The following is a 24,531-nucleotide window of genomic DNA, read 5'->3' on the forward strand; positions in this document are numbered from 1 at the left end:
CACACACACACACACACACACACACACACACACAGAAAATAACTAGAGGAGCTGGTGGTTGAGGATGCAGACTAGGAACCAGGAAGTGATCAGTCTGAAACATAAATGCACTCTGCTGGTAAAATGGGAATTTCACCCGAAGCAAAAAAGAGCTTACAATTGTGGTTGTTTAGTGGAACAAGAGGTACTATTTGCATAAATCTTATATAGGGCACTGTAAATGCACACTTAAGTAAATGCTAAATCCCAATTGTTCCTGACCAGTGTTGCCCATATTGCTCCAAACCAAATCATAATAGTCAAATTCAGTCAGAATTTGAGGAATACTGCATTGTAGCCTGAACAAGCTTTAAACAGTGCACAGTCAGTGGACATTAATGGGGCAGAATAAGTGTATATAGTCTATAGAGTATTAGACAGTCATAGAGTCAAAGTGTCATAAGATCATAAGATTTATTTTGCGCAGCCATCCAGCCTGGTACAACAATATTGACTCAACCAATGGTGTCAGTTGCGGGCTGGACTATACGTTTATTCGATTAATAGCAAACAGGGAGCGCATTCGGAAGAACGATGTTTATCTTTACAATTCTGTTGAGTGGTGCAGAAAAAAAACACACTTCAGCTTTAAGATAAACCTGCTCCTAAAACAAAATGATTGGTCACTTTTCAAGTCAGATGGTCTATCTCCATCTAAGTGGAAAATTCTTGGCCAGAATAAACTGCAAACTGGACGAGACTTCATGCTATCAGTCAATTACATAGTCTGACTGTACGAGACTACTGGAAAGCTTGTTGAGGAAAGCCTCTTTCATCTAAATTGACAAACTACGTAAGCAAGCTTTCTCACCTGGCCTTTCAGAAAGTTGGTACTGGCCTATCCAGTGGCACTCTTCCTCGCCTGCAGGGTTCAGCTCTATACCGGATCATCCACAATAGACTGAGAACTACCACAATAAATAGTGTGATATAATTTGAGTGAATACCACTCCGAGTGGTTCTCTGTGGCCATCAGTGCCCTTTGAAACAAAATGTGAATTCCAGGACAAAAGAGATGGACAGAGAGAAATCTAGAATGAGAGTGCTTACACTGTTGTTTCTATTCTGACAAACAGCAGCAGGGAACAGAAGAGAGAAAGGAGTGAATAAACAATGGTTCTGCTCAAATGATGTGAGGGCATGTCGGTTTTAGTCAAAGCCAAGGGTGTGACCAGAAAGACAAAGGTCATTTCATTGAACGCCAAACATCCATCATATGTTCCTTTAAAACAATGGGCTGATGTACCCAGAGCAGTGTAGATCAGTGAAGCAGTTCTCTAGCTTTGACATGACTGAAAGGACATCACATTTCCTTGCACTGGAAATAGTCATTTTCTTCATCACTTTCATATCTAAATATCCTTAAAGCAAAATAAAAATACTTGAGAACTAAATTCAGTAAGATAAGCCTTGTTTTCAGAAAATGTATCTTGAATTAATCAGAAAAGAATTACAATAAGGTTGTTTACATTAACTTAAGTACATGCATTAATATTATCACATAATGTTAATTTGTAATCAGTTGTAGTTAGTTCCAAATGCATTAACTAATTTTGACTTAAATAGCTTTTAATATTAATAAATATGTAGGATATTAGTAGATGTAGAAATTAACATTAACAAATATTAACAAATGTTTTAAAATGATTATTGATAATTTTGTTAGATTTATGCTTAAAACATTGAAAACAAATATATATTTGACAATGTGAAGTAAACTTACATTAACATACATTCTCTAAAAACAAGTCTTAATATATTATGGAATTTTGCTTCGAGTAAATGCATGAGGTTTTCAAAATGTTTATATATTTTTTTCTTGAGGACAAATCAAAAATACTGATTGAGAAAATACTGTTTGAAGTGCAGTGACACAATCTTTTGATGCAATGCAACTTGAATGAGTAGCATCACCTCTGACAGGTTCATCTGGTTCTGTTAGTTCTGCTGATCTCAAACTGATGCTGCGTCTCTGTAAACTGCTGTGTCTACAATTGATTTTGTCCACCGTGACGAAGAGAGGAAATATGAACTGCCGTATCCATGATGACAAGGCAGGAAACCTCAATCGCTGTAAATAGAGAGAGAGGTAAATTCAAAACTCACTGTTATCCTCAGAAGAGATGGACAGCAGTGGAATAAGAAGAATAGTTGGCCTTTCTAGCCCAATCTAGCTCCCACTAGTGTCGTTGAGAAGGGAGAGAGAGGAGCAGATGGCAGCAACCTTGAAGACAAAAGCTATTTTCAGTCTAGACCCTTTGTGTGTGTGTGTGTGTGTGTGTGTGTGTGTGTGTGCGTTCGTGCGTACGTGTGTGAGAGAGAGAAATTAATTAGAAACGCAGTGAATCTATACCTAAAATAATGTGAACTGTCTGAAATATAACAAATTCATTTTACAGCTGCTAAATATGTCACACTCTGAGGGAAAAGGACAGTCATGCCAATAAAGCAATTGGAATTAAAAATTGAGGAGAGAAAGAGAGAGAGAGAGAGAGAGAGAGAGAGAGAGAAAGAGAAAGGACATTAATATATTTGGAATCTGGCTGTGTTGGAGATTTGTAGACTAATAACCCCTGGTTTTGTAGGTGAATCATGTTGGCAGGAGATGTGAACTGGTCAGTGACCCGAGACAGAGGAAGATTCAAAACTTGACACTGCTCAGGAAAAAAAATCCCTCTTATACCACTGCTTTAAAAACACTCTCTCATAAACACACACGGCTCTAAACAGGACCAGATGCTTGAAAAACGAACTCCCATCTGTGTGTGGAGAAAAGAGAGAGACAACACACTTTCTGAACTCACTAACCCGTTTGTGTCAAAAAAAAAGCATGCATCTATCCATCCAAAGGAATACTTTAGCCAAAAATAAAAATGATCTCATCATTTACTGCCCCTCATGTCTTTCGAACCCTGTATGACTTTCTTCCTTGGAGCACAAAAGAAGTTGTTACTAGGAGAATGTTTAAGCTGCTCTTTTCCATAAAAACAAGACAAAACAAAACAAAACACACGCCAACATACAACAATAGTGATACTGGCAATGTAAGATTTTTAGAGAATAAAGACTGAAATTGAGAAAAATAACAAGACAACATCTTAATTTTTTGTGTGAACTATCCCTTTAAACTCAAGTGATTGCTTTTATAAAAGAACATTCAACTTTTATGGAGGTCATACATAGCTGTGCAGCACTACAACCAATCGTAGCAACAGATTGTAGAATTACTGAAACTGTCTGTGAGACAGTGAATCATGGATTCAACTAACCAGCCCTGGAATTCCATACTCCTGCATCTTTTAAAACCCCTGGTTAGGTTGGGGGAATGGACTAGATTTCCTGGAACACATATGTATGAGGCTATCACATTCTGAGTTATAGCATGTGGCTCAAGCATTTGCCCCTCTCACCCTTCTCTTTCCATCACTCACCCCCTCACATCCCACCAGGGGGGTTGAGGAAAGGGGAGAACAGTCATTCTTCATAAGCCTTAAATCAACCATTTATATACACTACAGAGGCAGAATGGACAGAACAAAATATGAAAAAAAAAAAAAAAAAAAGTATCATCTGGAATATAACCAGTTTAGAAGACACCATATTTTCTTACATTTCTATGATTGAGGGGTTAGCAACTAGAAGTAGGGGCTATAATTATAATTACATTTACAGTAGCTTGACAATAACGCTATTTTCCAACAAGTAGCTTCTCCTAGAACGACATCTCTTAAATGTAGCGTTGGGAAGTTGTTCATTTGAGCAAATTGGTTTTCAAAACCAAAATTCAATTTGTTTTTTTTGCATATTCGTTTGAGTCATCATCACTCAAACGTGTTCCCAGACATCTCTGGGCACTGAATGTATATGGCAAATGTAGATAAAATAAATATGTTGACTATAATGTGATTAATATAAATACACTGGCCCTTTAAGTAACAAAAGTAATGTTGTTGGTGTAAATACTGTGGCTAGCTTTGTAGCTAGCTTGTAGTGTAGCTCCACTTTTTCAAATGGTAGCTTGACTGTAACTATTTTAAATTATGAGCAGCTTGTAGCTTGTTTTGAAGTAGCTTCTCCAACACTGCTATAGTATTCATTTTCCATTAAAGCTAAACTGGATTTATACATAAACCCACAGCATACATCCTGAGACTAACTGTGTATATGCCTGTACACCGCAGAGGGTAGGTGAACTTGTAGTTCATTCTTGTTTGGCTGGTGGATGTCATTGTGTCTCTGAATGAGCAAATCCATCAAACACCGCACATTTGAAATGAAGCTAATGTATCTATCCAAGCGTGAAGTTGCACTGCAATAAAATCAATACACGCTGGTTACAGAATGATTCAGTTTGGAAATATGAACAAGGATAAAAGAAAAAAATTTTGAAATTGTCTGATGGTAGTACATTCCCTTTTGGCTAAATTACACACTTAGTGACAGTATTTGTGTGTGTGTTTGTGATTTACTGTCAGTCTTTGGTTCCAGCATTCCCTCAAACTGATTAACACTGGGTCAGTGATCTAATGGATCATGACAACATCTGAAGTTTGCTGCATCTTGAAATGATCCTATTCTATCAGTTCCATGCAAACACTTATCATGTGAAGGCCTGCCTACTTAATCATAACATATTTCCATCTGTAAGAACTTCTGCAAAGGATGGCCTTAATTTAATATTTCAACCAAGTGACTCACACAAAATTCAGTCATTTACTCATCCTTGTGTCATTCCAAACTGATATACTGTCATTCGTTTCTTTCTGCAGAACACAAAAGCATATCTTTTTGAAGAATTGCCATAAAGACAGTTCCTAGTGACCAGGGGATAATCATAGACTTAACATAAATCTTAACCTAACACTAAGTGCACTCCTAAACCTAAATATAATGCAAATATGATGCTAACCCTAATCCCCTTTTCTTTTCTTTTTTTAAACTGGACGCAGGCTACATGTGAGCTTTAGCGAAGGTAGAAATTATCACTGAATTGTGACTTACATTTCTGTCTGTTCCTAACAAACTTTTGGAATTTAACACACAAATTGCATTTAATATTTAAACCTTGTTCCATAGAATTAGACAGCAGCATATGGGTTTTGAACAACATGAGAGTTATAATAATGAGTAAATAATGACCGAATTTTGACCAGATTTTTGGGTGAACTATTCTTGAAAAAAAAAAAAAAAACTCTGGATCACACTACTATGACATTGTCACAGTACAATGTTATAGTATTACTAAAGCATTACTAAAATTGTTTGTGTGTGTGTGTGTGTGTGTGTGTGTGTGTGTGTGTGTGTGTGTGTGTGTGTGTGTGTGTGTGTGTGTCTGTATATATAATACATCTCATATGAGTATCAGCTGTTTATGTGGTTTATGTTGTACAATGTGATTAGTGTTGTCCAAAAAGAGGGCTGGTCTAAACACAGTGTTACTGTTGTTGTTTGTAAACTTATTCAGAAACACTGCTGACCAGAATTAGGTTTAGGATCATTATGGGTTTAGAAGCACAGTCTGTGTTTTAGATAGGGCAAGATTAGGTTTTTAGTTAGGTTTATTTGTAGGATTTGAGGATTTTGGTCACATTTTAACTTATGGAAAAAACTGACAGTGAGTCATTAGCTGGCAACAGTAATTCCCAGATAGACAACTGAAAATCACTCATTGGTGCTTCACTATAAACTCATCCACATATATTTCCACAGAGGGCTGTGTGGGTTTTAAAAGTGGAAAGCTACTGACCATTTGGATTAATATTTAATAAAACCTTGGTCCGAAAACTGAACGGGGCCATGCGACCCATGTTATTGCATGTATTTCTAACAGCCACCAAACTAGGATTCTGACGTTTAGAAATTCTTCAATAACTTTACAGGATTTTCTTCATTTTACATACACTGTGCATATCTTACATACCTTTTCTTTACTGCTACATGAAAACCTTCTAGAATATTTTTTTTTTTACTCCTTCATGTGCCCTACTTGCAATTTGTCCAGCTATTAAATTTTTTTTAACTCTCCACTTCGCACAGCCCATTTCTTTCTTTCATTTTGTCTCTATGTTTGGTGATGAATGGTCCCTGGTCTTCAGAAATGGATCTGTTAATAATTCAGACCAGGCCCTGGCACTGACCATTAGAGCCGGGAGGCAGAACTTTTGCTGATAGATCACTAATCAGATTAAATGCTCTCTTTCAATGGGGAAATGGAACAGAGTGAGGTATCATGGCGCGCATGGTAATATTCTGGACTTTCTAGAACACCGCCAGCGAATGCTTTCAATCAAAACGAGCAACAACCAACAGGCTCAAGAGAACATTGGCCCTGATTGAGTATTATAAGCAGTGATCCTGACATTAGCCGCACACTGGGGAAAACATTATTTTGCTTGATGCATGTTGCGTAAGGTGTGTTTGAGTAATTTGTGGACCGACGGTTGTGACTAATGCCTGTTCCAGACACAGTTCAGAACTTGTCAGAACTCACAATAATACAATAAAGCTTAACTCAAGTTAGCTAAATTCAACAGAATGCCTGTCCATTTAACTCATGCTCCACTGTAATTTTGCTCTAATTGAAGTGTTTTGATGCCTACATAAGTATACTTTTCATTCGATCTCAGGATTGAATGTTGTTTATATCAAGGCCCTGACATCTGGTTATACAAAAAAATGTATCAATGATTTGCCAGCAAAATGATGTTATTGTTTCCTCAGTTCTCACATAGACATGTTGCTAGTTGTAGCTGCTCATAAGATAGAAGTCTTTGGTTGGTGGGGTGAATTGTGTGATCGCATGTGTATCTGAGCTCATGCTAGGTAAATTACACAAATTATAGTTCTCCATGGAATGGAAATATTGATTAGATCCAGTCATCTGTGAGCCCTGCCTATACACATGCACTGTTTGTATATTATACACACATCCAGCCCAATTAAAGGAGTAGTTCACCCAAAAATGATAATTCTAAGTCACTATTAACTAACCATCATGCCATTCTAAACCTGTATGCAGTTATTTTCCGTAGAACTCAAAAGGAGAATTTTGAAAAATCTTCACTGATGTATTTACCGCGACTGTTCATAGTGACCACAGTTGTTATGCTACAAAAATGAAATTAATGGTTTCATTAAAACCACACAACAATGCAGCACCAAAAAAGAAGTCATGACTTGTGTGCTTTAGTCTTCCAAGTTTTCTAAAGCAATACATTAGCTTTGTGTGAGAAAACGACCAACTTTTACCACTGCGACAAATCCACCAAAAATATTTTCACCAAATCACATTTAAACATTCTAACAATGTAAGAAAACCAGTTCCATGAGATTTGTAATTATCATATTATTTTCTGCTTTAGACTTCAGAACATACACAGGCATGTGCACAAATGATTGTTATTGTATCCTTGATTCTTGCGCACATTGGATAAGACAGTAAGAACCAGTAAGACAGTAAAGGTGTTTACATGCAACGTGAAATCAGGGTAATGGGCAACTGAGTGCCGAATGGGTTTTTGATTTATGACCTTACCCTGATAAAGCAAAGCCAGTTAATTAGTGCAAGATTAAGCTTTGATAATCATGCATGTAAACATGCTCATTGAGAATCGGATCAGTATAAATAATGTAAAATTTGTGAATCACTGACTCAATCATTCAGTTGTCATTTGGAACTGTTGTAGCATAAAACTTTCGGTGTTATGGAAAAGAACCGTGAGAAGATTCTTCAAAATATTTTATTCAAAATATCTCATTTTTGTTTCACAGAACATATAAAAGAATGAGGGCGACTAAATAATGACAAAATTATAATTTGTGGCTGAACCGATATTCCTTTAAAATGACTTGGGGGCAATCAAGTTCCTCCAACTCCACAACTTCTTTCTAACCACCCCCTTTCTCTCTTTTGTTCTGTCTCTTTCCATTTCTCTCTCAGAGTATCCTGTTCTCTCACTTGATGCACTGTGATGTTTCTGTTCTTTTTGCTGCAATGATAAGTCTGATCTGGTCTGGCTGACAGTGACATTCACTGGATATTCATGTATAATTTATCACAGGGAAACCGAAAAAGAGTGAAAAAGAGAGAGTTTGTCGTAACCTCCAAGTCATTTAAATATTGTATCCGCAAAAACACAGCAAGGTCAACACTGCATCATGCTGTTTATCCTGAAAATGTTACGCTCAACACCAAACAAGGTTGAGCAAGAACAAAACATTTAAAACAAAAACATTCAAAACCCAATCTAAACATTAGAGTGAGGGTAAAAATCTTGTAGCTCAAGTTTAAGAACACATACAGTGTCATAAATCACACAAGGTGTCACATCAACTTGTTTGTTCAATAAGCAATTCTCAGCTAATAAAACTCCATATGGAATTTTCCCTGTTGTACTTTACAATGGACAGTACTGTTAACCAAGCGCTAACTGTTCTTGCCCCATGTTCTGTCAACCCCAGTATTAATAAACATGAACTATTGTCCTACTCACAGATATAGGATTTCTGTCCCTCATTATCCACTCAGATCTTATCGAAACATAAATAATGAAACAGAGCTCTAATGCCTCTGTTGTTGAAATCAAAGGACAGCCCTCTAACAAGACTAACAATAAAGTTAAAGACATAACTGAAAAGATCTGACATTGTACAGTGGGTATCTGTAGACCGGAGGAGGGTGTGGCCGGGCTGGAATGACACACACCGGGTCCCCAATCAGCATGATGGGGCGCGCAAGGGATAAGGGCAGCCGGTGACGACAGTTAGAGAGAGAGAGAATTACAGGCAGCTGCCCTGTGTTTGGTTATGTTTGTGTGTCGCCTCCTTTCCCTTTAACTGCGTTACAGTGTCCATTCAGAATAGGCTTTCTACCACCGCGATCACCACGTGAATGAGACATTAGCAGCTCTAAACCACTAAGTTGCGCTATAACCTTAGGATTTCAACAGGCCAGAGCTGAACATCTCAGAGCTCTTTCTCCCAACGTAACAACCAAGAAGTTAGAGGTGGTAAGGGCAAGTTACGCTTGTTTTACCAACCTCCATAAAAAGAAACAAAAGAGGAGAAGGAAGAAGAACAATAAACTTAAAAACACTTTTTTTATTTTACATTTATTTTCTGGCTAAATTTGAGACGCATGATAAATGTTACAATTCTCTGTTGTTTGCCCTGTGTTTAGCGTCTGTAATCTGTTTCCCCCTGTATTACACTTCCCATGATTCCCTGCCCTGATCATTACCAGCTGTTCCTTATTGTTTTCACCCGTTTCATTTACCTAATTATCTCTTCTGTATACATTGCCCTGATGTCTGTTCACCTTTGTCGGTTGTTAATGTTCCTCCCCTGTTCATGCTCTGGTTCCAGTCCTGTTTGTTTGCTTTTGTTTTACTTCCTGGTTTCCTGTCTTGCCCTGTTTCTGTGTTTATCCTGCCTTGTATTTGGTTTTATTGTTACTAAAGAAGCTGTGTTTAGATCCTGCTCCTTTTACCTCCTTCCTTGCAACAGAACAACCAACCCAACTGAAATGGATCTAGCAGTACCCTTTATTCAGTTAAGCCGAGCAAATTTACCCATCAAAGAATATTCACATCAGTTTCACATCCTGGCCAGATACACAGAACTTTCTGATTCTACACTGAAATCCATGTATCAGATTGGATTTATTTCTAAATGTTCCAGTGCTATGTTCCAGTCAAGTTTGAGTCTGCTCCACGTCATGTCCAGGTCAAGTTTGAGTCCGCTCCACGCCATGTCACAGCCACGTATGAGTCTGCTCCATACCATATCACAGCTATGTATGACTCTGCTCCATGCCATGTCACATCCCAGCCTTCCACAACTCCCTGTTCAAAGCCATTCTCTGCCCTTGTCTCAAAGTTGAATTATCCACCACTGATGTCGGTGTGCACGGTCACGAAGACCCTTCCTCACAGCCTATCAGTACTCCTGCCTGCCACAGCCGACAAGCCAACGGCCACGCCTGCCATGGCCAACGAACCAACGGCCACGCCTTCCACGGCCAACGCCCACGCCTGCCATGGCCAATGACCAAACACCCAGGCCTGCCACGGCCAAAGAGCCAACGCCTACCACGGCCAACGAGCTGGAAGGTTCGTCTGTCCCAGAGCCAACGTTGCCAGCCTCATCCATCCCAGAGCCTGCGTTGCCAGCCTCGTCTGTCCAAGAGCCTGCGCTGCCAAATTCTGCCTCCTGGAGGAGGAGGAGAAAGGCTTCTGTTCCCAATCTCTGCCCATGTACACAACCACAGAGGTCGTTTCCAAGTCACTGCACATGTACACAACCACGGATGTTGTTTCCAAATCTCTGTCCATGTTCAAGACCTCAGAGGTCGTCTTCGAGTCTCTGCCCATGTTTACGACCATGGAGGTCATTTCCAAGTCTCTGCCTATTTTCACAAGCACGGAGGTTGTTTCCAAGTCTCTGCCCGTGTTCACGACCACAGAGATAGTCTCTGAGTCTCTGCCCATGTACACAAACACGGAGCTTGTTTCAAAGTCTCTGCCATGTTCACGACCACAGAGGTTATGTCCAAGTCTCTGCTCATTTTCACAACCACAGGGGTCGTCTCCAAGTCTCTGCCTTTGTACACGACCATGGAGGTCGTTTCCATGTCTCTTCCCATGTTCATGACTACAGAAGTCATTCCCAAGTCTCTGCCTATGCCCACAACCTCAGAGGTCATTCCCGAGTCCCTATCTATGGCCACGACCAGAGGTCGTTCCAGAGTCTCTTTCCATGCCCATGACCACAGAGGTCGCTCCCTAGACTCTGCTCATGTTCGCGAACACTGAGGTCACTCCCCAGTCATTCTGGAGTCTTAGTCTCGAGCCTGCCATGGCTCCGCCTTCCATGGCTCTGCTCCTCGAGCTTCCCGCGGCTCCGCCTTCCATGGCTCCGCCTCCCACGGCTCTCCTCCTCGAGCCTTCCACAGCCCCGTCCCGCAAGCATTCCACGGCTCCGCCCCTCGAGCCTTCCACGGCTTCGTCCCTTGAGTCTCCTACAGCTCCACCTTCCACAGCTCCAGTCTCTAGACTGTGGTCATCTACCAAGCCTCCTGACCCAGTCCCTATCCTGAGATGGCCTTCTGGATCTCCTGGCCATCTGCCTGATCTACTCTGGTCTCCCTGGTCTCATGGCCATCTACCTAATCTGCTCTGGTCTTCTGGCCATCTGCCTGATCTGCTCTGGTCTTCTGGGTCTCCGGGCCATCCACCTAATCTGCTCTGGTCTTCTGGGTCTCCGGTCCGTCTGCCTGTACTGCACTGGTCTTCTGGGTCTCCTGATTGTCCGCCTGATCTGCTCTGGTTTCCATGGTTCCCTGGTCGTCTTTTCTGGCCTTCCCTGGTTTCCTTGGTCCCCTGGTCATCTACCTGATCTGCTCTGGTTTCCTTGGTCCCCTAGTCATCTACATGATCTGCCCTGGTTTATTTGGTCCCCTGGTAATCTGTCTGGTCTGCCCTGGTTTCCTTGGTCCCCATGGTCATCTACCTGATCTGATCTGGTCTCCTGGGTCCTCTGGCCACCAACTTGATCTGCTCTGGACTCTTTGTTCTCAGGCTCCATCTTGGCCCTGCCTCTCCTTTCTGTCCTCCTTGGGCGTTAGGAGCTGCCTGTTAGGGGGGTTATGTTACAATTCTCTGTTGTTTACCCTGTGTTTAGCCTCTGTCATCTGTTTCCCCCTGGACTACACTTCCCATAATTCCCTGCCCTGATTGTTACCAGCTGTTCCCTAATGTTTTCACCTTGTGTTTCAATTACCTAATAATCCCTTGTGTATATATTACCCTGATATCTGTTAACTTTTGTCAGTTGTTAATGTTCCTTCCCGGTTCATGCCATGGTTCCAGTCCTGTTTGTTAACTTTTGTTTTACATCCTGGTTTTCTGTCTTGCCCCGTTTCTGCATTTATCCTGCCTTGTATTCTGTTTTATTGTTATTAAAGAAGCTGCGTTTAGCAGCTCCTGTTCTGCTCCTGTTACTTCCTTCCTTGCAACAATAAATGCTTTACTGCAACATTCACGAGGATGTCCACACACTGGAGTTTTTTGTTTGCATTTATTAATTCACATTCCATTAGAGAGATTTTTATACAACTTATAAACTGTTAAGACTAAACCTGTGCTTTCTTGTAATGTGCCAATAGGTTAGCCCATATTTTCAAACCGGATTACCAAATGTGAATTGATTCATTTACATGTATACCATTGTGTCATATTATGTTATATTCTAATGGGAATAAAAATGAAGGTAAAAGTGAACAGAATCCATATTTATGAGAGCCGAATATTTGAAAATATTTGAAAAAGAATCGCAATGTTCCATTACATGAATTAAGTTGGAAGTATTGTGACCACATTATTTGTATAATATTTGTCTCAATACATGCGTTAAGAGTTTTATGCTACACATAATAACAAGAAATGCTATGCAGTTCAAACCTGTAAGTTACAAGCTTTATTCATTATCTGTCATATTTTATTAGTAGTTAATATGTGCTATTAACCAGTGTTGCCCCAAAGGATGATAATATCGATTATTTTTAGAAGTGACTATTTGCTTTCAGATGTAACCCCAATAATCTGTTGAGAGTGTTGCTCTAATGGCATGGAGCGTAACATTGGTGTGCCTATGCCTATGTCTAAAGGTGCAGTGGGGACTGCCAGTCAAGAACATGATTGATTACATTAGCAACATACATTGAAAAATATAACTAACTATATTACTAACAAACTCAGCAGGACTTTACTAATTCCGTTTTTTTGTTCATTAAATTACTGATTGATTTTATAATGTCTCACCATATTTGAGAGCAGCGTTTCGATGAGAATAAGACGTTCAGTTTTTATACAATGTCATAATCTGACAAGACCATCATATTGTGAATGTGAAGTACAAGTTATCATGGTATTAACACTGCTTTATAAATGTGCACCATTCTACACCAATTAAAGAAACCTTATTAGGGCTGGGTATCGAGTTCGATACAGTTTAGGCACAGACCAAATTGCCTCTAAATAATCGAATTTCGAAAAATGTCTTAACATTCTGTACCAAATTTCGATACCTATGGGGTTAATCTCGTGATAAGCATGTAGGCATGCTAGATGTGCCCAAATCTAAAAGTGCCGGTGATTGGCTGTGTTTAGGCATCAAGGAAAAACACTAGTTTACACCGATTTCGCCCAGAGACGTGGCTCACATCCCCATAGATGGAAAAGATGTGGAAAAGATCAAAAGTGTGGCTGCATTTCACCAGGCTCGATGCCAACAGCGCACAATGCAATATTTGCGGCAAGATAACTGCTGCCAAGACCGGCAAAAAAAAAAATCTGATGAAGCACTTGACAGTGCACGGAATAAACTTAAGAGCAGAAAGTTGCTCTGTCTTTGACTGCAAGAAGACCGAGCCAGTGCAGTCATCCTCTCAGCATCCTTCCACAGAGCTTCCTTCAAAACTACTGATGAATGCAGTGGCGCTATGACTGAGACACCGACAGGTAAGGTTAACGTTTAGCAAACAAACCAACAAACAAAATCGGCTAACTTGTAGTGGTACATGCTTGTGTACTTGTTAAATTAACGTTTCTGTGCGCAGTGACATAGTCCTATAAACTGGGACCTACGGACGATAGATATTGTTTGGATGTATGGCTATAGATAGCTAGCTAAATCGATGCTAAAAATACTTTAAGGTTGACAGACTGTTAACTGATCAAGTTTAACTCACATTAAACTAGTTATCTTGTTAAACCATACTTATCCTTAGGGTTGGCTGAATTAACAATTTAGCTTTCTTGTTTTTTTTTCCTCTTCACATTAATGTTATAGGCTCTGCCCCTTCCGACCCTGGCATCTATCCGTAAAAGTATTTGGAAACCAAGTCTCACTTACATTTTTTTTTAAATGTCAATGCATTCAATACAACAATCGAACCAAGCTTAATTTCTTTTCAAATTAATGTCAATTGGTTTGATATTTAGTTATACAAGGACATTCATACATTTTTAAATGTGATATTTATCAAAAAGATTAATAACTGATGGTGTTGATGTGAACAGATCATTTGTGTAAGTGAGTGCATATGTGAGAGAGAGAGAGACGGAGAGAGAGGGATCAAGGGGCACAGCTCATACAAGGTCACTTCTTATGCCTCCTACCGTGGGAACGGATAGATGGGTCAGAGACACAAACGAACCACTGTATCTTTCCATCCTCTCTCACTCTCACTGTCTCTCAAGTCTTAGTTGTTTTTGCTACATTTCCTATAATCCTTCCCCAGTAAAATTTGTCAAAAGTGACAAAAATATGATAATTAAACTCTACACTAGTAATTTCACTGCTAATGAGAGAAACTGACACACACACACACACACACACACACCCACACTTCCAGGACATAAACGAGGACTTCCTTTAGCCATCAGAGTCATGGCTGGCTCAGTTTCCTTCCCTCTGCTGCACCTGCTGTGCCCCTGCCGCCCCCTCTCCCCTCTCCCTCTCTCGCTCTCTCTACCACATTTCCTTTCACTTTTTACCCTCTCCATCCTCCCATCTTTGTCTTGCTGCTCTTGCTCACAGTGACCCTGACATGTCCTTTTCTCAGTGACCACAGAAGTCCTGCTGTTCTATCCCTGTCAGGTGACAAGTGGCCTTTTAGTTATGTCTTGGAATGCCAGTCTTGCCTCCTCCATCCATTACTTCAGCTGCAGGCTGCCTGATACTGTATATTAACATTAAAAGGGCCATATTAAATGGAATACAGGATTATTGTTTGCACTGAAATAGAGTTTGATGTACTACGTAGAGATACTCTAACGTTTACAGTGCCAACAATGCAAAGCTCCCTCCCCAATCCACCCAGACCAATAGACTCTGGACCATTTGACCAATGGCAGGCAAGGGGAGTCTTTGGAAAACCTGTTTGGAAACAGTCATTATATTTGCAATTCCTTTTGTTGATGCTAGTGGTGCAGAAATTACAAAATTTTTCCCTTAACAAAACAGCCCCTACGTTTACATAATTTTTCAGTATTTAGCAACATGGACTTGCTAGTCATTTCACATACAGAGGTTAGCCAATCATCATAAAGGTACAACAGCAGAAATAAAAGCCTGTTTACCCTAAATGTTTAGAGAGAGAGTGAAAAATATTCATGTAAAACTAAATTATGACTGTTTTGGTGCAAGACACCTTGATGCACCATGTTCTGCAAAAACAAATGCAGCACCCCTAAAATGTAACAAACCACTGTCTGAAATAAACGGCAGAGTCAGAGCACCCCTGGGAGGCTGGCCAGTGGTTGTGTGGGTAAAGCAAAGTTTGTGAGCAATATAATGACATCTCTAGATGTTAATCACCTTGAAAGCCTCAAGCAGCATACATATTGACCACATGGCAACCTGCTGTCTATCTTTAATAAATTTTCACATCCCACAGGCTCTACAACACCTCTGTCTTCCAAAGAGAAGTATAAAACTTGTTTCTGATAATGAGTGTTGCGGTAAAAGAGGAACCAAAAGAATGAAATAAGAGGGCAATTGATAGAAAGAGAGGTGATGAATGTTTAAACAAGAATATGCTTTGTGGAAAGAGTGGGGGATGATGTATGATTCTGTCAGACAACTAAGTCAAACAACTATGACATGTCATTGCCATTATTCAAGTGATTTTACATTTTATGAAGTATAAAATTTGTGATGCCAGCTAAAGTTCTTGTTCCTAACATGCACCACTTTCACTGTTCTGTAATAGAAAAACTAGTGATACCAGACACACATACAAGGACAGTAGTGACAGAGAGACTTTCTATTGCATACATCTTCAGTGATTTTAAATAAATAAGCACACACCACACATGAAACAGAGGCAGAAGGTCTTTTTCTCATTCAGGTGAAGCTTCTCTGTCAGCAGGAAAATCTGCCTCCCTAAGTCATTAATTCAATTTACCAGTAATTTACGTCTGGACAACAACATTTTCTCTACAGGAAAGAACAAAAGAGGGGAAAACTTCTCTGTAGCTGGAGGTAAAAAATGTTAATCCATTACTCAAAACTCCAGGAACAAACAACCACCTGTCCCCAGCCAAGACTTTGTGGAGGTTTTAAATGGGGATATATCATGGAAAACGTATCGGTTACCTAACGTAACCTCGGTTCTCTCTAGATGAGGGAACGAGTATTGCATAAGCTAGCTTACGCTACGGGAAAGATTAATCTTTTCTGAGATATTGAAGCCAAAAAATTATCCTTAATTTTTGTATCCATTGTCAACGCAGTGCGGCAGCTGCAGACCTTGAGCGGGCTAGCTAGCGAGCTCATAGGTTGCTCTGCGGCAACTGCTGCAGCCTATAGACGAGCTTGGGCGAACTCGCATCCAATGAGAGGCGTCCGTGCGCTCACTGCATCAAAGCCCGCCAAAATCGGCGTGACTAGAGTGCATATAAGCGTAGTTCGTAGGCTGGAACCCTGGTTTTCATTGACTGAAGCGAAAAGTCGCTCGTGGCGCGAGCACGTCCGGCTACGCAATACTCGTTCCCTCATCTAGAGAGAAACGAGGTTACGTTAGGTAACCGATACGTTCTCTTACGAGAGGTGCTCTCGTATTGCGTAAGCTAGCTTACGCTACGGGAACCCATTGTCAACGCCGTGCGTGCCAAGCATCCACTGTATGAGCCCCAGGGAATTAAGGGGGACCCGGGGAGCCCTTATGAGTGGGGAAATAATATTTGGCCGGCAAGAATGCGGGTCATTGATTGTGTAATACATAAGCACATAGTGGGAAGGGAACGACAGAGCGGCGGTGCCGGTCTGTGTGGAATGTGTCCCATCTGTGCAGCTCACCAGGGGAGCTGTAGCGTATTAAACCGCTAGTAGTTTTGCCTGCAGAGCGGGCACTTCCATATTGTAAAATCTGACAAAGGTGGAGGGGAAGTCCATCCCGCTGCCACACATATGTCGTGAATGGAAATCCCGCTGGACCATGCCCACGAGGATGCCATGCCTCTAGTGGAGTGAGCCCTAATGCCCAACGGGCATGGCAGGTCTTTTGACGCGTATGCAGCAGCAATAGCGTCCACTATCCATCTAGATAGTGTCTGTTTCGAGGCGGCGAGACCTTTGGTGCGCCCTCGAACGAAACGAAAAGCTGCTCAGAGCGTCTGAAAGCGGCGGAGCGCGCAGTATACAATCTCAGTGCTCTGACCGGGCAAAGGAGATTGGCGTCACGTTCAGCTATCGGGTGCTGGCAGCGCCGATAGGGAAATGACCTGTGCTCTGAAAGGAGTACCGATCACCTTGGGAACATAGCCGTGTCTAGGCTTTAAAATGACCTTGGAGTCACTTGGTCCAAACTCAAGACACACAGCGCTGACAGACAGCGCGTGAAGGTCTCCCACATGTTTGACTGATGACAGGGCAGTCAGAAAAACGGTTTTGAGTGAAAGGTATTTCAAATCCACGGATTGAAGTGGTTCGAAAGGGGGGGCTTTCATAGTTTCGAGAACTATAGAAAGATCCCAGATAGGAACCGATGGGGGGGCGCGGGGGGTTCATCTTCTAGCTCCCCTGAGGAAGCGGATGACCAGCTCGTTTTTACCCCATGACTGGCCGTGCAGGGGTTCAGCGAACTCCGCAACGGCCGCCACATACACTTTGAGTGTGGATGGGGATCTGCCCTTATCCAGCAGCTCTTGTAGAAATACGAGCAGCGACGACACCCCACATGTCCGCGGGTCCAGGTCTCTGTCAGTGCACCATTTTGAGAACATAGACCATTTTGACGCATAGAGTCTTCTCGTGGAAGGGGCTCTAGCGTGTATGATGGTGTTTATTACTCCTTCTGGCAGAGCGATGGGTAGTCGCTGATCACCCACGCATGCAGCGCCAGCTCTGGGTGGGGATGCCAGATTGTGCCGCTGAGCTTGAGAGAGGAGATCTGCTCTCACTGGGATGGGCCACGGCGCTGTCAGTGACAGCTGCGTAAGCTCCGGGAACCATGTCTGATTCTCCCAACTCGGGGCTATGAGGAGCACCGAGTGACGCGTTTCCCTGATCCTCTGCATTACCTGTGGCAATAGCGAGACGGGAGGGAAGGCGTAAGCGGGCGTCTGGGCCAGTCCTGGGCCAGCGCGTCCTCGCTTCGAGAAAAATATTGGGCAGTGAGAGTTCTCTTTGGACGCAAAGAGGTCTATCTCTGCTCTGCCGAATAGGTGCTATAACGTCTGGACTGTTTGAGCGTGCAGGGACCATTCCCCTGGGGGAATATTGTCTCTGGACAGTCTGTCCGGGCCGTCGTTCAGGTGGCCTGGCACGTGCGTCGCCCTCAGCGAGCGCAGGTGGCACTGGGACCAACTCAGTATGCGTTTCGTCAGATGGAAGAGGTTCCTGGATCTGACACCGCCCTGACGGTTTAGGTAGGATACCACAGATCTGTTGTCCGAACGGACCAGGACGTGGTGACCCTGAATGACCGGGAGAAAGCACACGAGCGCGTACTCGACCGCTATCATTTCCAGACAATTTATGTGAAGGAGCTTTTCCTGAACTGACCATAGGCTGAAAACCGGAGAGCCCTCGCGAGACCGCGCCCCAACCCGTGTTGGACGCGTCTGTCGAGATGACTTTTCGGCGAGATACAGCTCCCATTGTCACTCCCCGCTGATACCATTCGGCCACTGTCCAGGGCTGCAGAGCTGATATACAGGTCTGAGTCACCTTGATGGGCTGGCGGCCTGTGGCCCAAGCCCGGCGAGACGCGCGGTGTTTAGCCAATGCTGAAGCGGGCGATGTGCAGTAAACCCAGCTGAAGTACTGCTGCGGCTGAGGCCATGTAACCTAGCACTCTCTGGAATTTCTTCAGAGGCGTGAGGCTGTTCATCTGAAAAGATGCGGCTAGTCGCTGAACACGGCGCACGCGCTGTGTAGATAAGCGAGCCGTCATTGCCAAGGAGTCTAGTTCTATTCCAAGGAAGGAAATTGTCTGACTGGGCTGTAGTGAGCTCTTGGTCCAATTGACTGCAAGACCCAAACTGTTCAGATGGCTGAGGAGAACTGCTCTGTGAGACAGAAGCTCCATATGTGACTGTGCCATAATCAGCCAGTCGTCCAAATAGTTCAAAATTCGCAAACCCTGACTCTGCAGGGGTGCGAGCGCCGCATCCATGCACTTCGTGAAAGTACGGGGTGCTAAGGACAGGCCGAACGGGAGGACGGTGTATTGATAAACCTGGCCGTCGAAGGCGAATCTTAAGAATGGCCTGTGACGGGGATTTACCTGAATCTGAAAGTATGCATCTTTCAGATCGAGAGAAATAAACCAGTCCCCCTGGCGCACATGCGCGAGGAGTTTCCTGATTGTAAGCATTTTGAATGGTCTTTTTGCAAGCACCTTGTTCAAAACCCTGAGGTCTAATATGGGTCTGAGGCCGCCGTCTTTCTTGGGAACAAGAAAATAACGGCTGTAAAGCCCCGACTCGCTCAGAGAGGGTGGCACTTTCTCTATGGCCCTTTTGCACAGAAGGCTTGCTATTTCTGAACGAAGCATGCACGCTGCTTCCGTGTTCACAGTGGTTTCGAGCCGCGCTCTGAAGCGAGGAGGGCGGCAATCGAACTGTAGCAAATAGCCCTGTTGTATTGTGCTTAACACCCACTTGGATATCCCTGGAATAGCTTACCACACTTTGAAGCGTAACGCTAGAGGGTGAATGGCCAATTCGCTCTGATTGCCGCACACAGAGCGCTGAACAAAATGTGTGAGCGTGTTTAGTGTGTTTATGCATGAGTGCTCGCAGACAGCATGAACAGGCTGTTTTGTGAGTGACTTCCCGATTGGAATGAATGGGGAAAGAGTCACATCTGTTACTTGATGCGCAAGCATAGTCATGACACTGGACTTACACACAGAGGAATGTTTGCTGGCCGTGTAACAGAGCGGGCAAAGAATGGGCGCGCGCACGTATTCGTGGGCGCATTTATTGACTCTGACGCTCGAGCGGTTCGTAACCGCTTTATGCGAGCGTGCTCTGATAGGGGCACGGAATGTGTTATGTTTGTGTGTAGGGGTGAAAACTGGGTTGTGGGCACATGTTCTACACATAAGACATGTTTGCTCTTTACAAGATTTATTTGGGTCGCCGTAAAAACGGCATTTGAGTGCAGGCAAGCGGGCAGTGTCACCGGCTTGTTGGCTGCTAAATTCACCACTGTAGTAGCCTGAGAGAAGGGGACTGACGGGGGCAAAGCATTGACGGTGGTCCGGCCGCGGCGGGACTGAGCCGTCGTTTGTTCAACAAAGTTAGGAAGACTTCGGTTGCTCTGGTTTCAGCGTTACCTTAAATCGAGGCCCGTGGGGGGGCGGCGGTCTGCGGTGGCTGTCTGAGCACGATCGAGGGCGGCCGCCCTGTCGACGCTGAGAAGTCTGAGTTTGTTGAGCTGGGCGCTGTGAAGAGGCTCGTGCAGGAGGCTGATCACGTGAACGGCCTGCAGAGGAGCTAGCGCGACGCGGCAGGAAGAGGTTCATGGCTTGAGTGGCTTTCTGGACTTCTGAGAAGCGGTCAACAATGCCACTCACCGCGGAGCCGAAGAGACCGGTCGGAGAGAGCGGTGCGTTGAGGAACGTGGAGCACTCTGCTTCTCCCATGTCGGCTAGCGTTAGCCACAGGTGTCTCTAGGTCACAGTCAGCGAGGCCATGCACTTCCCTAGAGCTTGAGCTGCAGCTTTGGTAGCGCGAAGGGCGAGGTCTGTCGCGCTTCGTAGATCAGTAACAGCCTCTGGGTGCCTGCCTTTCTCATCCCACTCCCGAAGAAGGTCCGCTTAATAGGATCTGTAAAATGGCCATGGAGTGCAGAGCAGATGCGGCTTGGCCGGCGGCGGAATAGGTGCGGCCAACATAGGCGGAAGTCGCTCTGCAGGACTTAGACGGGAGCACAGGCTTAGACCACCATCTCGCGGAGGGCGGCAAAGGTGTGCTGCTACCGAGTCCTCGACCGGGGGGATGGAGGAGTAGCCTCTCTCGGTGGCGCCGTCCACCGACGCGAGAGAGGTGGAGACGTGGGAACGGGACCTGGCCGAAAAAGGAGCGTTCCACGACTTTGCAAGCTCCGTGTGTAGTTCCGGCAGGAAGGGAGCGGCCCGGGCCGCGGGTGTAGAGTGGCGATGGCTTTGAAGAAAGCAGCCGTCGAGTCTGTTGGGTGCCTGCTCAGGGGCGGTGACCACTCGAGCCCGAGGCGGTCAACGGCCTGTGTGAGGAGGCGTGTTAACTCCCCTTCGACTCCAGCGTGGTCCTGCTGGATTCCTGGGCCGAGGAGGCGGCTTGGGAGCCTGACCACTCCTCGCTGTCCGAAGCCATGATGGAACAGCGGCCCTTATCCTCCGCCTCGTCATCCGAGATGGCAGCAGTGCGGCCGCTCGGTGGCAACTGCGGCGTCCCGGGGCGGGAGGGTGAAAACGATGCTCGAGGGAGAGGCTCCGGCGAGGCAGTCGCTTCAACCACAGTTTCCGGCAGCCTTTGGGAGCGGCGCTTCTTTCTGCGCGGCGGAATGTAAGGCGGCTGGCGGCTTCTGCTTTGAGCGCTCGAGTCGAGCCCGCAGGGTCGACATCGGTAGCTCCTCACAGAAATCGCATCCGCCCTCAGTGAGGGCGAGCTCTGCGTGTCCCAGTCCCAGGCAGAGAGCGCAGATGATGTGGCGGTCTCTGGTGCTGAGAAGGGCGCGACATGAGGCGCAAGTGGAACGAGGCATCTTGAAAAAGACGCTCGTACTCTTTTGTGAATAGTTCGTAAGAACTAGCTTGCTGAATAAAAAGGATACGTCGTTGGATGGCGTAGCTCGCAGGATGGCTGAAGGTGGCTGAGACGGCCGGCTTCTTCTAGCGCTGTCCACGCTTGCTTGATGCCCCTCGAACGGCGACGCGGCTTCCAGGTCAGCGATGCGAAGAGCTTCGCTGAAGAGATGAAAATCAGGGTTCCAGCCTACGAACTACGCTTATATGCACGCTAGTCCCATTTTGGCGGGCTTTGATGCAGTGAGCGCGCGGACGCCTCTCATTGGATGCGAGTTCGCCCAAGCTCGTCTATAGGCTGCAGCTGTTGCCGCAGAGCAACCTATGAGCTCGCTAGCTAGCCCGCTCAAGGTCTGCAGCTTCCGCACTGCGTTGACAATGGATACAAAAATTAAGGATAATTTTTTGGCTTCAATATCTCAGAAAAGATGAATCTTTCCCGTAGCGTAAGCTAGCTTACGCAATACGAGAGAACCTCTCGTAAGAGAACAGGAACACATTGCTCTAATGTTTTCACAGTGCTTCAAGCCATTTTATTTCAAAAGAGCAAACTACCTCAGACCACATTTGAAACCAAGGGTGCTTTCACACTAGCACTTTTGGTGCACACCTGGGTTCTTCAAACCGCACCTGTGTCCGCTTGAAAAGGTGGTCTGGGGTAGGGTTCATTTGATATGGTTCGTTTATGATTTGAATGCAATCGTACCAAATTGCAGAAGTGTACCGCTTGTGATGACGTATAATTTGCATCTTTGCAGGCTCAGAATTGCAGTTATTGTGGTATAATACATTTCTCATATCTGCTTGACTCCAAATAAATCCCCTTCAAAGAGCAGGCCACCTTCCTCACAATGCATGCAATGCATCAGTGAGCTCACAGCAGACAAACGCTAACATTTTTTACAAAATTGCACATTCAATGCATTCGTGGGAGACAAACAAGTGTCGTTCTGTGCATGTTTTCGTGGTAAACCCAAAATACAGTCCTTAAATTAACACTTGCTACCTAGGTACAGTGGTAAACAGCTGCCTCTTGTGCTCACGTTGATGACGTAATCGGACGATGGTTCGGACCTACATAATATGATGTGAACAGAAACCAGTGGGGACAGCAGAAGGGGAAGTAAATGAACTCTGGTTTGGTCCAAGGAATCAAACCAAGTGTGAAAGCACTTCAAGACTGCTAAAACGGGTCATAGAGACCAAGCACATTCTTGTGCTAAACGACTGAGAGCAATGATTATATCAGAATACAGGTGAATCAAGATGTAATTTTTACTGTGAAAGTTTTTTTTATCTTGACATGGTGACTAAAAATTGCGGTGCTCCTCAACGAGAGGTTGAAATAAATAGTTGGAAGCACCGCAACAGTCAAAGTTGCAGCCTGATCTTATGAAAATTATGTGTGTGTGTGTGTTATGATTGTAGCAACAGTTTTGAAATTACATGGTTCATGACACATATCGCTGCAATTTAGATTTGAAATGTCCACTGAGAGGCATTAAAAGCAAGTTTAAAGTTCTCCAAAAATATTTAGTTTTTAAGTTTAATGATGTATGTATATAAAAATATACCTCCCTAACCTAAAACTTTATCTGAAACAATAATGTCATAATATCATTCGTTACAATGTTTCAATGTCATATGATAGCTGGGAGCAAAGTGAAAAATACAAATTTATAAAGTGCTAATATGCTGTTTTACTCGTGATTTGAGTGAAAGTTAATAAACTCGTTGTTATGCCTCTAGTGTTTATTTCACAAGAAAGCTGCAGCGATACATAGAATGAGGCACGTAAAACTTATTTTGCAAAAATATAGTTATAGTTACGTAATTCTAGAAGACCAGGTTGCAAAGCTGTCTGCCTAGCATGTTCACATCAGAAAAAAGGTTGAAAACACATTATTGGGAACAGCCCCTAACAGTTACAGTATAGTTATACAAATTTACAAAGCCCTTAAAAGTAAAGTATGACTGTTTTTGGTTCACGAATACCTGTCTGACTGACTAAAAGGTATTAGACAGAAAACACCTGACTCTGATCAGTGAGGGTGTGAAATCTAAAAGCACATAGCAGTCACAGTCACTGAGGGACAAACAGCCAGGAAAGAAATAGCGAGATTTAAGAGTATTATACTCAAAGTTCAAATTCAAAACTATGAATTCAACTGTTGTGATTTGCACTACAGAAGGATCCCCAAACTAAAGCTCAAAGCCAACAAAGACAGGGGTAACAATGAGAATTGGGATTTGAAGTCAAAATATCATCAGATCACTTTCTATGTGTGTGTGCAAACCATTGTGAGAAAAGATGAGAAAGAATCTAAAATCTGAAAATCTCTTTCTAGTGTGGCAGAGAAACATGCTTAAGCCATTCCACACAAAGAGCATGTTTAAGCCATTCCTTTCCCATCTTATCTGTGCTGTCTGCAACAACTATCCACAGATCCAAACAGGTAATCCTGGATTATATGGGAAACGCCTTATCCTGGACGCTTTTAAACAAGGTCGGACACGTCAGCACTCCCCATCCTTTTACCTGGCTCTAGTAACCCGTGTCTGTGCATTCATGTGAAGGCAATGAGATGTGGGCTCAGAGTCTATAGCACCAGGTCTTATTTCCACAACCCCTAAGACTCTTTCTCTCCACCACACTCTCTTTCTAGCAGATGGAATTTCACTTCTCGTGAATTCAG

General features: G+C 43.6%; 1 protein-coding gene across 5 annotated transcripts in view; it reads right to left on the reverse strand.

Annotated features, from left to right (window-relative positions):
• The window catches only part of LOC127655705 (semaphorin-6D-like), a 204,289-nt gene that overhangs the window by 97,915 nt on the left and 81,843 nt on the right, over positions 1–24,531 (reverse strand). Inside the window, exon 1 of one of the 5 annotated variants that reach the window (XM_052143645.1) lies at positions 1,954–1,975. The exons of 3 other annotated variants lie outside the window; for them this stretch is intronic. The gene's annotated coding sequence lies outside the window, so the exon portion shown is untranslated. Of the gene's footprint in view, positions 1–850; positions 1,401–1,953; positions 1,976–24,531 lie in introns of those variants that run through there. One more of the 5 variants, XM_052143644.1, reaches the window with a different exon arrangement.

Source organism: Xyrauchen texanus, chromosome 15 (assembly GCF_025860055.1).
Source record: "Xyrauchen texanus isolate HMW12.3.18 chromosome 15, RBS_HiC_50CHRs, whole genome shotgun sequence".
Taxonomy (NCBI): Eukaryota; Metazoa; Chordata; class Actinopteri; order Cypriniformes; family Catostomidae; genus Xyrauchen; species Xyrauchen texanus.